A 13,559-nucleotide genomic window follows, 5' to 3' on the forward strand; every position below is an offset into this window, starting at 1 on the left:
CCGCGATGCAGAGCGCCTCTCTTGCAGAGTCTGCCACTTGAGTATGCTAAACTTCTCCGTAACGCTATCACGCTTACCAAATAACCCTGTGACGAAACGCGCCGCTCTTCTTTGGATCTTCTCGATCTCCTCTGTCACCCCGACCTGGTACGGATCCCACACTGATGAGCAATACTCAAATATAGGTCGAACGAGTGTTTCGTAAGCCACCACCTTTGTGGATGGACTACATTTTCTAAGGACTCTCCCAGTGAATCTCAACCTGGCACCCGCTTTACCAACAACTAATTTTATATGATCATTCCACTTCAAATCGTCCCGCACGCATATTCCCAGATATTTTACGGAAGTAGATGCTACCAGTGTTTGTTCCGCAGTCATATAATCATTAGGATTTTCTCTGCCTCGTGATGACTGGGTGTTGTGTGATGTCCTTAGGTTAGTTGGGTTTAAGTAGTTCTAAGTTCTAGGGGACTGATGACCATAGATGTTAAGTCCCATAGTGATCAGAGCCATTTGAACCATTTTTATAATCATACAATAAAGGATCCCTCTTTCTATGTATTCGCAATACATTACATTTGTCTATGTTAAGGGTCAGTTGCCACTGCCTGCACCAAGTGCAAATCCGCTGCAGATCTTCCTGCATTTGGCTGCAATTTTCTAATGCTGCAACTTTTCTGTAGACTACAGCATCATCCGCGAAAAGCCGCATGGAACTTCCGACACTATCTACTAGGTCATTTATATATATTGTGCAAAGCAATGGTCCCATAAGACTCCCATATGGCACGCCAGAGGCTAACTTTAACGTCTGTAGATGTCTCTCCATTGAGAACAACATGCTGTGTTCTGCTTGCTAACAACTCTTCAATCCAGCCACACAGCTGGTCTGATATTCCGTAGGCTCTTACTTTATCAGGCGACAGTGCCGAACTGTATCGAACGCCTTCCGGAAGTCAAGGAAAATGGCATCTACCTGGGAGCCTGTATCTAATATTTTCTGGGTCTCATGAACAAATAAAGCGAGTTGGGTCTCACGCGATCGCTGTTTCCAGAATCCATGTTGATTCCTACAGAGTAGATTCTGGGTTTCCAGGAATGACATGATAATCGAGCAAAAAACATGTTCTAAAATTCTACAAAAAAATGGCTCTGAGGACTATGGGACTTAACATCTGAGGTCATCAGTCGCCTAGAACTTAGAACTAATGAAACCTAACTAACCTAAGGACATCACACACATCCATGCCCGAGGCAGGATTCGAACCTACGACCGTAGCGGTCGCTCGGCTCCAGACTGTAGTGCCTAGTACCGCACGGCCACTACGGCCGGCCGCTGCCACTATTTTTCGGATCTTCTATGTAAAACAGCGACGGTGACACGACTTTTGCAAAACGTCATGGAGCTAACAAGCGTAGAGTGAACCAAAACATCGTTCCATCAGATGCAGCAACGCCACATGTCGATTTCTGTATCGCGGACTGAGCCAGGAGCCAGCAACTCAATAATATCGATACAGCAGAAAAGTAGGGAGACTGTGGTATATGCAGGCCTGTTATTACACCTCCAAGCTATGGGATTGTGTGGGCGTATGTAGTTGGAAGCGGTGGTTTGGTGAAACAAGTAGGACCCGAACCAGTATAATTACTAATCACTTTTAGCCCAAGGAATCGCAGTCTGGAAGCATCATCTACAAGGGAAAGACTAAGCTGATCGACGGGACGACACGGTTCTGCAAGCAGTCGCCGTGAGACTTGGTATCACCAGCTGCATGCCACTAAATCCACCACTGTGCACTTAGCTGGTGACTCACTTCCAGGTTCACTTCAGCCGCAGCCAACCTTCTGCCCTGGAGGGCAGCTGCTCAAGACCAGGGCGGTGCAACTGCTCAACTACCTACGTCTTGGTGTCACACTGACACTGTCTTCCTCTGCAAAAGTCACAGAAAGTTTCTACGCCTACTGGTGTGCCCCTTCGTGATCCGCGAGCTATGTCCTGAGGGTTAGCAACCCTCTGTAATGGAAAGAAAATAAATACTGGCCATTAAAATTGCTACACAAAGAACAAATGCAGATGATCAATGGGTATTCATTGAACAAATATATTATACTAGAACTGACATGTGATTACATTTTCACGCAATTTCAGTGCATAGATCCTGAGAAATCAGTACCCAGAACAACCACCTCTGGCCGTAATAACGGCCTTGATACGCCTGGGCATTAAGTCAATCAGAGATTGGATGGCGTGTACAGGTACAGCTGCCCATGCAGCTTCAACACGATATCACAGTTCATCAAGAGTAGTGACTGGCGTATTGTGACGAGACAGTTGCTCGGCCACCATTGACCAGACGTTTTCAATTGGTGAAAGATCTGGAGAATGTGCTGTCCAGAGCAGCAGTCGAACATTTTCTGTATCAAGAAAGGCCCGTACAGGACCTGCAAGATGCGGTCGAGCATTATCCTGCAGAAATGTAGGGTGTCTCATGGATCGAATGAAGGGTAGAGACACGGGTCGTAACACATCTGAAATGTAACATCCACTGTTCAATGTGCCGTGAATGAGAAAAAGAGGTGACCGAGACATGTAACCAATGGCACCCCATACCATCATGCCGGGTGATACGCCAGTATGGCGATGACGAATACACGCTTCCAATGTGCGTTCATCGCGATGTCGCCAAACACGGATGCGACGATCATGATGCTGTAAACAGAACCTGGATTCATCCGAAAAAATAACGCTTATCCATTCGTGCACCTAGGTTCCTCGTTGAGTACACCATCGCAGGCGCTCCTGTCTGTGACGCAGCGTCAAGGGTAACCGCAGCCATGGTCTCCGAGCTGATAGCCCATGCTGCTGCAAACGTCGTCGAACTATTCGTGCAGGTGGTTGTTGTCTTGCAAACGTCCCCATCTGTTGACTCAGGGATCGAGACGTGGCTGCACGAGCCGTTACAGCCACGCGGTTAAGATGCCTGTCATCTCGACTCCATACGAGTTTGGAGACAACCTCATGAATCCATGGATCCTGCATGTCAGCAGGGAACTGTTCAAGCTGTTGGGGGCTATGTAATGGTGTGGGGGAGTGTGCAGTTGGAGTGCTATGGGACCGCTGCAACATGTAAATACGACTCTAACAGGTGACATGTACGTAAGCATCCTGTCTCATCAGCTGCATCCATTCATGTCCATTGTGCATTCCGACGGGCTTGGGTAATTCCAGCAGGACAATGCAAGACCCCACACGCACAGGATTGCTACAGAGAGGCTCCAGGAACACTCTTCTGAGTTTAAACACTTCCGCTGGCTACCGAACTTCCCAGACATGAACGTTATTGAGCATATCTGGGATGCCTCGCAACGTTCTGTTCAGAAGAGATCTCAACCCCCTCGTACTCTTGCGGATTTATGGACAGCCCTGCAGGATTCATGGTGTTAGTTCCCTCCAGCACTACTTCAGACATTAGGCGAGTCCATGCCACGTCGTGTTGCGACACTTCTGCGTGCTCACGGGTGTCATAGAAGATATTCGGCAGGTGTACTAATTTCTTTGGCTCTTCAGCGTATTACCGCGAGGATTATCGTTCACTATGCAAGAAGGTGTATCAGTTGAAATTTTATGACCAAAGCCCGCCAGTAGTGACCAGCCACCAACAACGTCACAACGTACAGACCACGCGAAGATAATCTGTAATGCCAAACGCTCTCCCTGCAAAGACTTAATGCATCTCCTGTAGTTTCAATTTTAATTTCGTTCTCTTTTGTGATAAAATTTTCTCAGTATTTGTTTCCTTTAAAAATAAATAAGTCTCTGTTAGGTGTGTTCGCAATCAGTGTTGATATTATTGAGTCCACCCTTAATGGCAGTTATTACATACACTCCTGGAAATTGAAATAAGAACACCGTGAATTCATTGTCCCAGGAAGGGGAAACTTTATTGACACATTCCTGGGGTCAGATACATCACATGATCACACTGACGGAACCACAGGCACATAGACACAGGCAACAGAGGATGCACAATGTCGGCACTAGTACAGTGTATATCCACCTTTCGCAGCAATGCAGGCTGCTATTCTCCCATGGAGACGATCGTAGAGATGCTGGATGTAGTCCTGTGGAACGGCTTGCCATGCCATTTCCACCTGGCGCCTCAGTTGGACCAGCGTTCGTGCTGGACGTGCAGACCGCGTGAGACGACGCTTCATCCAGTCCCAAACATGCTCAATGGGGGACACATCCGGAGATCTTGCTGGCCAGGGTAGTTGACTTACACCTTCTAGAGCACGTTGGGTGGCACGGGATACATGCGGACGTGCATTGTCCTGTTGGAACAGCAAGTTCCCTTGCCGGTCTAGGAATGGTAGAACGATGGGTTCGATGACGGTTTGGATGTACCGTGCACTATTCAGTGTCCCCTCGACGATCACCAGTGGTGTACGGCCAGTGTAGGAGATCGCTCCCCACACCATGATGCCGGGTGTTGGCCCTGTGTGCCTCGGTCGTATGCAGTCCTGATTGTGGCGCTCACCTGCACGGCGCCAAACACGCATACGACCATCACTGGCACCAAGGCAGAAGCGACTCTCATCGCTGAAGACGACACGTCTCCATTCGTCCCTCCATTCACGCCTGTCGCGACACCACTGGAGGCGGGCTGCACGATGTTGGGGCGTGAGCGGAAGACGGCCTAACGGTGTGCGGGACCGTAGCCCAGCTTCATGGAGACGGTTGCGAATGGTCCTCGCCGATACCCCCAGGAGCAATAGTGTCCCTAATTTGCTGGGAAGTGGCGGTGCGGTCCCCTACGGCACTGCGTAGGATCCTACGGTGTTGGCGTGCATCCGTGCGTCGCTGCGGTCCGGTCCCAGGTCGACGGGCACGTGCACCTTCCGCCGACCACTGGCGACAACATCGATGTACTGTGGAGACCTCACGCCCCACGTGTTGAGCAATTCGGCGGTACGTCCACCCGGCCTCCCGCATGCCCACTATACGCCCTCGCTCAAAGTCCGTCAACTGCACATACGGTTCACGTCCACGCTGTCGCGGCATGCTACCAGTGTTAAAGACTGCGATGGAGCTCCGTATGCCATGGCAAACTGGCTGACACTGACGGCGGCGGTGCACAAATGCTGCACAGCTAGCGCCATTCGACGGCCAACACCGCGGTTCCTGGTGTGTCCGCTGTGCCGTGCGTGTGATCATTGCTTGTACAGCCCTCTCGCAGTGTCCGGAGCAAGTATGGTGGGTCTGACACACCGGTGTCAATGTGTTCTTTTTTCCATTTCCAGGAGTGTATAATTGATTCGTCTCGATGGGCCACGAATCCACAACTTTCAGCGTAGATGCACACTTACGTTCGACCTCGTGTTGGAATCTCAAAGTAGTGAGCATGGGGGACATGGACGAGGGCTGCTGATAGGTAGCGCTCTGTGTTGAGTGTGGGTCGGCCGGGAGCGTACCGCGATAGTCCGCTCAATTGCGCTAAACACTGTATCTAGATCGCGCAGTGGGTAACGCAACTACCTAGAAAGTAGGAGATCCTTCGTTGGACTATCGGTCATGCACACATTTTCATTCGTCGCCGCTGATTCGGGGTAAAATCCTGATGCAGCTGACATCAATAATTCGTTTCCTTTCCTCCATCCCTCCCCCCTGCCCCGCCACCATCACTTTACATAATACACAAATTTTGTTTTGTGTTTAAATTCACTAAGACGTATTACGACATACTCATAAACAAGTGTGTATTTATTTGGCTAATTGAACAAAATTATAGCCATTTGCCTAAATTATTAACCAATATATTCACAGGAGTTTTCGTGTTCCATTTTCATGCAGTGTTTGTTGTTAAACTCTGATGTGGTTACTTTCGATAAGTTAGGAAGTAAAACAGGTTCTTTCGAGTTTAAGTAAACGAAATGCTACCTCAAAATTACACAAAGGAGATCCCTGGGAACCGTTTTCCTCACATGTGACTCAGTTCATGACAGGACTACAGAAGAAAGCATGTTATTGCTTGAATTCGTTACACTGCTGAGTCATTCTCTTCTCACTATTCACAAAGGTCCAGTGCGAACTAATTATCGAATAGAAGCGAAAATTTGGTAGGTATTCTAATGAGTTAATGTGTAACCAATTTATGTTGGGAAAAAAATAGTTCTAATGTTGGCCACCAGCTGCAAATCTGGAGCTGCACATCTCATCAACGTCTCTGATGAAAAAATTATGCAAGTGGTGGTTCATATAACATCAACGTTGTGCGTTTCTCCCTTGCGTGAACTTTTCTGCCCACGTCCCGATCCTAATCCATTACATATGGAAACATTTCTATACGTCTTTCTTGCATTCACAGCGCCAGATTTGCACCTGGTGGCCAGAATAGAAAATGTTTTTTTACAGTGTAAATCGGTTCCACATTAACTCATTAGAACATTTACCAAGTCTCGCCGTCATACAATAATTAACAGCCCACACAGGACCTCTGTCAGTAACTGCACGTTAATTATAACCACCCGGTACATGTGTTGCCGCGTCCTCCCCCTGTCAGCGTTCCCGAGCAACCGCTGACGTCAAAACAGGCCAGTGGCCACCTGTTGCATCAGCGCCGCCACACTCGCTGCCTTCAGCACACGCCCAGGTGGTTGGGGGGAGGGAGGAGAGGGGGGGGAGGGTTGCTACTGCTAAGCACGGCTCGGAGTGTTGTACTGCGCTGCGCAATAAATTGTATGACTAATTTGAGCAACCATTGGTCATCATCCTGACAACACCCCACTGCCTCAACTTAACCCGGCCACTGTAGAGGTCATTCACCTCAGGTCTCTGCAGTACATTTCCTGACAGATTAATAAATGGGTATTACTGCTGCACATTTCAAAGTGGAGGTAAGCAAGTAACTTCTAAAGACTCATCTGCCTCCTTCATACAAAGGCGTGCTTTAAAGTAATACCTCCGAGTTTTCAGTGTGAAAACTCGTACAGATTTTTAAATAAATCAAAGTTTTTAGACATTCTACATCCTCATTCTTCAAGTCTACATATATGGAACCTTCTGCCGCTAGAGGGCTCCGAATTATAGCGTGTAACATTGCGGTGTGTAACGTCACTGGCCGGCCGGTGTGGCCGTGCGGTTCTAGGCGCTTCAGTCTGGAACCGCGTGACCGCTACGGACGCAGGTTCGAATCATGCCTCGGGCATGGATGTGTGTGATGTCCTTAGGTTAGTTAGGTTTAAGTAGTTCTTAGTTCTAGAGGACTGATGACCACAGATGTTAAGTCCCATAGTGCTCAGAGACATTTGAACCATTTTTGTAACGTCACTATGTTGCTGGGTGAGAAACACCGTGCTGTGATCGAGTTTCGAATTCGAAGAGTTCGTCCATGTATGAAACGTCCTGTTCTTCAACATGACAATGCCGACCCATACACGAGCGTTGCGACATTTGGAAAAATCCGACGCTTTGGGTTCACTGTCATCGATCATCCTCCATACAGTCCCGACTTGGCGTCATATGATTTTCATCTGTTTCCAGAACCTATAGAACACCTTGGAGGACTTCACTCTGATAATGATTAAGCGGTGCAAGAAGAGAAGAAGTTTTGGTTCCGTCATCAAATTCTTCTATTCCTAACGTTTCGTCCAATGCTACGTTGGACATCTTCAGAGGTATGGCTGGTCCTGCTGAGTCCTTAGTCGGCAGGACTCACCAGGACCAGCCATACCTCTGAAGATGTCCAACGTAGTATTGGACGAAACGTTAGGAATAGAAGAATTCCATGGACCACGGCCATATAACCTGGAAGAATTCAAAATGGTTCAAATGGCTCTAAGCACTAGGGGACTTAACATCTGTGGTCATCAGTCCCCTAGAACTTAGAACTACTTAAACCTAACCAACCTAAGGACATCACACACATCCATGCCCGAGGCAGGATTCGAACCGCGACCGTAGCAGTCGCGCGGTTCCGGACTGCGCGCCTAGAACCGCTAGACCACCGCGGCCGGCAACCCGGAAGAATTATCAACAACAGTACCATCCGGTAGTGAAAGCCTTCATTGTATGATCCGTTATCAAAGTTGAACATTCTACAGTTGCAGTGTCCACAAACTGGGCTCTCGCCGAGAGAAATGTGTTCATCCCCAAGGTGACTATGTTGACAAATATATATGTAGACACGTATAATAATGGCGTAGATTGTTAATGACGTTTGTTGTATTTAAAAATCTTTAAAGGTTTTCACACAAAAAATTTGGAGGCATTAATTTTTAGCACTCCGTCGTACATTTCCAAAAATCATGTAGATGTATCTTGTAACAGAATACTCAGTTGCCTTAATGACACTAACGTTTTAACAAATTTTCAGTCTCTCTTCCAGTAAAGGTCTTCTATAGAGTAAGCAAAGTGTGACCTCGAAAACATACTCCATAAAGCAATAAGACTAGAAAAATTGGTTTGTTGGCCTTTTATGTGAGTTTGTCAAGGCCATCTTTGCTCAGATCACACACTGTTTTAGGGAAACTAAAAATTTTGATATCAAGGCTTAACTTAACAACAGAAAACGGAGGATTAGATTACCAAGTGATAACACAGCCATAAAATTAAATTCACCGTTGTTATCAGACACTAAAGGCAACTCCAAGTTGATGTACCTATCCTACGTCTTTCGCTATCTTTAACATGTGGCTATAAATGCTGTTTTCTGGGCCTGCCTCTTGAAATTTTTTCCGCTATTTTTTCTCCTTAGACATTGTTATGCAGGTGGTATGTCGACTTAATTTAGTCTTCTTTTTCGTTATCATGTCAATCAACGTTCTTTACTCTTTAACTTCTCTTAGTATTTATTATATTTTCTTTCAGACCATTATACTTTTGTGACGTGTTAAATTTCTTTCTTGTTTCCATATTAAGGCGGTTGTTTGCTAATAAATTACTCTTATTTCTGAAAGTTTGTTTAGTCATTCTTTTTTTAATGCCCATTATACGTCTATTGTCACATGTTGTTGTACTGCACAAGAAGGAAAATTCGTTACTTGCCTTGTTTAGTCATTCTATTTTTAATACCCATTTTGATAAAACACAGTATATACAGTTCCGTACAGTAAATGGCACAACTCTAGTAATAAATATAGACTTTGAACAGAAGTCTCTAGCTAAGGTAGAATTTTCAAAATTTTTAGGTGTGTCCATTGATGAGAGGTTAAACTAGAAGCAACACACTGAGGGTCTGCTGAAACGTCTGAGTTCAGCTACGTATGCTATTAGGGTTATTGCAAATTTTGGTGATAAGAATCTCAGTAAATTAGCTTACTATGCCTACTTTCATTCACTGCTTTCGTATGGCATCATATTCTGGGGTAATTCATCGTTGAGTAGAAAAGTATTCATTGCTCAAAAACGTGTAATCAGAATAATTGCTGGAGCCCACCCACGGTCATCCTGCAGACATCTATTTAAGGATCTAGGGATCCTCACAGTATATATATTCACTTATGAAATTTGTTGTTAATAATCCAACCCAGTTCAAAAGTAATAGCAGTGTGCATAGCTATAACACCAGGAGAAAGGATGATCTTCACTATGCAGGGTTAAATCTGACTTTGGCACAGAAAGGGGTAACTTATGCTGCCACTAAAGTCTTTTGTCACCTACCAAACAGCATCAAAAGCCTGACAGATAGCCAACTAACATTTAAAAATAAATTAAAAGAATTTCTACATGACAACTCCTTCTACTCATTGGCTGAATTTTTAGATATAAATTAAGGAAAAAAAATAAAAAACAAAAAAATAAAAACAACAACAACTTAAACATGAAGGGTAGAGCCACGGGTCGTAACACATCTGAAATGTAACGTCGACTGTTCAAAGTGCCGTCAATGCGACCAAGAGGTGACGGACACGTGTAATGGCACCCCAAACCATCACGCCGGGTGATACGCCAGTATGGCGATGACTAATACACGATTCCAATGTGCGTTCACCGTGATGTCGCCAAACACGGATGCGACCATCACGATGCTGTCAACAGAACCTGGATTCATCTGAAAAAATGACGTTTTGCCATTCGTGCACCCAGGTTCGTCGTTGAGTACACCATCGCAGGCGCTTCTGTCTCTGATGCAACGTCAAGGGTAACCGCAGCCATGGTCTCCGAGCTGATAGTCCATGCTGCTGCAAACGTCGTCGAACTGTTCGTGCAGATGGTTGTCTTGCAAACGTCCCCATCTGTTGTCTCAGGGATCGAGACGTGGCTGCACGATCCGTTACAGCCATGCGGATAAGATGCCTGTCATCTCGGCTGCTAGTGATACGAGGCCGTTGGGATCCAGCACGGCGTTCCGTATTACGCTCCTGAACCCACCGATTCCATATTCTGCTAACAGTCATTGGATCTCGACCAACGCGAGCAGCAATGTCGCGATACGATAAACCGCAATCGCGATAGGCTACAATCCGACCTTTATCAAAGTCAGAAACGTGATGCTACGCATTTCTCTTCCTTGCACGAGGCATCACAATAACGTTTCGCCAGGCAACGCCGGTCAACTGCTGTTTGTGTATGAGAAATCGGTTGTAAACTTTTCTCATGTCAGCACGTTGTAGATGTCGCCACCGGCGCCAAGCTTGTGTGAATGCTCTGAACAGTAACAATTTGCATATCGCAGCAACTTCTTCCTGTCGGTTAAATTTCGCGTCTGCAGCACGTCATCTTCGTGGTGTAGCATTTTTAATGGCCAGTAGTGTACTTAAGTGATTGCAGTATCGAGTCAATTTACAAAGAAATTGGCAGTGTGACCCCACTTATCAGTATGGCGTTGCATTCCATCTGGCCTGGATGTTGTGAAGGGTGTCATAAAGCCGTTGTATGCTCTCTTGAGGTAAGCTGTGGAACTGCTAGACATTCTGGATACTGGTACTGGGAGAGAGTTGACGTCCGAGCTGGTCCAACATATGTTCTATCGAGGACGGATCTGGGGATCTTACTCGGCACAGGAGCGCATCTGTATAACGCAGACAGACCCTAGAGACACGTCCCAGCTGTGGATGAGAAATGTGCTGCTGAAAATGGCACCACAAGACTGTCGCATGACAGGAAACACAAGAGGACGCAGGATGTTCGAGTCGTGCAGTTGTGTCTCCATAATCCAATAAATATTACCATCCCCGAACTAAAATCATGTCCGACAGCTCGCCACACGATGACGGGAGTAATACCGCTGTGCCCTCCAAAAAATTAGAAGAATGGTACCTCTCTCCTGATCTCCGCCAAATCTGGCCGACGATGGTCGTCCAGGGTAGTGAGAACCGCGATTTATCGCTGAACGCAATGCGTCGCCATCCATGAGCACTCCATGCTTCCCGCTCACGGTACGACGCCAAACGCTGCGGTTTGTGTTGTGGCGTTATGGGCAGCCTACGTGTGGGATGGTAATTCCCTAGTCAGGCTGCTGCTCGTCTCCGACCAATAGAGCTGGATGACACGTTACTTGTTCTCAGATGGCAGGAGAAAATGTGAAGTGACTACTGTGTGTTTGGTGTACAATACGGCGATTCTCCTTTGTGATGGTCGGACGTGGTCGACCGAAACCTTGACGACGAGGATATATGTCTTAACGTTTCCATGAGTCCAGAAACGAGTCAGTATCACATCCGAAAGCGCCACAGATCTGGATATTGCACAATTCAATCAGGCACCCAAATGGAGACCCCCAATGCGACCCCTTTTAAATTCAGTTAGGTGCTGATAAAGCTACCCCACACGAGTACGCGGTATCTCCGAGTCCTTCCCATTGCTCGCTCTACATCTGACGCTGTTAACCCTTTATACTCTACCACGTCTGATAACGCTAAACGTGAACAGCAGTAATGCACACTATCTGTTACAGAGAATTATAACTCTAACCATTTATATACGCGCCAATGGTATGTACGTGTGCGAAGCTACATTGACATCCGACCAAGTCTTCTAGGTGCTTCACTCTTTTTTTCAGACAGTGAACAATATATCCGGACACCCACAAAACATACGTTTAAAAAAAAAAATGCTTCAAATGGCTCTGAGCACTATGGGACTCAACATCTGAGGTCATCAGTCCACTAGAACTTAGAACTACTTAAAACTAACTAACCTAAGGACATCACACACATCCATGCCCGAGGCAGGATTTGAACCTGCGACCGTAGAGGTCGCGCGCTTCCAGACTGAAGCACCTAGAACCGCTCGGCCACACCGGCGGGCTACGTTTTTCATATTAGGTGCATAGTGCTACCACGTGAAGGGATATGTACAGCACAAAAACGCTCAGGCCTACCTTGTCTGTTGACTGACAGAGACAGCCGACAGTTCAAGAGGGTCGTAAAATGTAATAGGCAGACATCTATACAGACCATCACACTGGACTTCCAAACTCCATCAATCCACTGCAAGTACTATGACAGTTAGGCGGGACGTGAGAAAACTTGGATTTTATGGACGAGCGGCTGCTCATTAGCCACACATTACGCCGGAAAAGGCCAACGCCTCGCTTGGTGTAAGGAGCGTGAACAATGGACGATTGAACAGTGGAAAAACGTTGTGTGGAGTGACGAATCACGGCACACAATGTGACTATCCGATGGCGGGGTGTGGGTATGGCGAATGCCCGATGAACGTCATCTGCCAGCGTGTGTAATGCCATCAGTAAAATTCGAAGGCGGTGGTGTTATGGTGTGGTCGTGTTTTTCATAGAGGTGGCTTGCACCCCTTGTTGTTTTGCATGGCACTATCACAGCACAGGCGTACATTGATGTTTTAAGCATCTTCTTGCTTTCCACTGTTGAACAGCTATTAGGGGATGGCGATTGCATCAACTCAACAGAATCGAGCACCTGTTCATAATGCACTGCCTGTGGTGGAGTGGTTACACGACAATAACATCCCTGTAATGGACTGGCCTGTACAGAGTCCTGACCTGATTCCTATATAACACCTTTGGGATGTTTTGGAACGCCGACTTCGTGCCAGGCCTCACCGACCGACATCGATACCTCTCCTCAGGGCAGCACTTCGTGAAGAATGGGCTGCCATTCGCCAAGAAACCTTCGAGCACCTGATTAAACGTATGCTTCCGAGAGTGGAAGCTGTCTTCAAGGCTAAGGGTGGGCCAACACCATGTTGAATTCCAGCATTACCGATGGAGGGCGCCACGAACTTGTAAGTCATTTTAAGCCAGGCGTCCGGATACTTTCGATCACATAGTGTAGATTCTCGGATCCACCTTGAAAAAGAGGTAATATTCTTGCTGCGAATTATCGATAGATTGTATACAGTCATCTTTTAGAGTCTTTCTTGCATTTCCTACGTTTCCGAAACCCGCCTGGATAGTCGCGCGCGTTAGCATGCCTCCTCCAGGTTCAGATGAGACAATTAGGCCCCGGATCGAATCCGCTCGGCGGACTAACGTTAGGGCTGAAATGTCATCCAGCTTGGATGTGGTTCTTAGGATGAATGTTGCCTTCGATTACTATTACAGGTCCCATGTAAGCCCCGGGAAAGTTCTCCATTGCAT

General features: G+C 46.7%; 1 protein-coding gene across 1 annotated transcript in view; it reads right to left on the minus strand.

The window, feature by feature from the left end:
- LOC126249183 (inactive phospholipase C-like protein 2) overlaps positions 1–13,559 on the minus strand; it is a 703,636-nt gene that overhangs the window by 241,277 nt on the left and 448,800 nt on the right. The gene's annotated exons all lie outside the window — the stretch shown is intronic.

Source organism: Schistocerca nitens, chromosome 3 (assembly GCF_023898315.1).
Source record: "Schistocerca nitens isolate TAMUIC-IGC-003100 chromosome 3, iqSchNite1.1, whole genome shotgun sequence".
Taxonomy (NCBI): domain Eukaryota; kingdom Metazoa; phylum Arthropoda; class Insecta; order Orthoptera; family Acrididae; genus Schistocerca; species Schistocerca nitens.